Source organism: Grammomys surdaster, unplaced genomic scaffold, assembly GCF_004785775.1.
Source record: "Grammomys surdaster isolate TR1022 unplaced genomic scaffold, NIH_TR_1.0 208, whole genome shotgun sequence".
Taxonomy (NCBI): Eukaryota; Metazoa; Chordata; class Mammalia; order Rodentia; family Muridae; genus Grammomys; species Grammomys surdaster.
Genome location: NW_021604653.1, coordinates 2,008,550 through 2,009,121, shown reverse-complemented (window position 1 = coordinate 2,009,121; position 572 = coordinate 2,008,550). Strand labels below are relative to the sequence as shown.

Here is a 572-nt window from a genome sequence, read left to right as displayed (position 1 = left end):
GGCAAGGTTTTGCATTTCATAGTAATTGTTTGTATCTACTGTGTCTATTGTGTATCCCTGTATCCCTGAGTTAAAACATGAGCTTTTTTGCCTGAGATGTGTAGTCATGTGTAGATGTGAAGATTCTGAACACCAAGATTAGGACTTATATTACAATCTGGATAGGAAACCACAATTGAAGCAATCTTGGCAAATCTTCATTACAATAATTCATTATAGTAATCAACCAATCAAACTTCATTTCCAGTAGCTGACAAGAGTAGCCAGTTATGATGCTATGATCAGGGAAAAGTCCAGAGCTGAGTGTTGCTGATGGCATTTGTTAGCAGAGTTTGCCAGGCTAAACCAGTCAAGAATCCTACAAATTCCTAGATGCCTTCCTTTTCCGGGATGGATGGGGAGGTTAACAGAGAGAAGAAAGAGGAAGAAGGAGAGAGATGGAGAGAATATGAATGAGAAAGCATATGAATTTGTGTATGTGTCTATGTCTGTCTGTCTGTCTGTCTCTGTCTCTCTGTCTCTCTGTCTCTCTGTCTCTCTCTCTCTCTCTCTCTCTCTCTCTCTCTCTCTCT

At 40.2% G+C, this 572-nt stretch overlaps 1 protein-coding gene across 1 annotated transcript in view; it reads right to left on the bottom strand.

Annotated features, from left to right (window-relative positions):
* Nckap5 (NCK associated protein 5) overlaps window positions 1–572 on the bottom strand; it is a 698,067-nt gene that overhangs the window by 201,641 nt on the left and 495,854 nt on the right. The gene's annotated exons all lie outside the window — the stretch shown is intronic.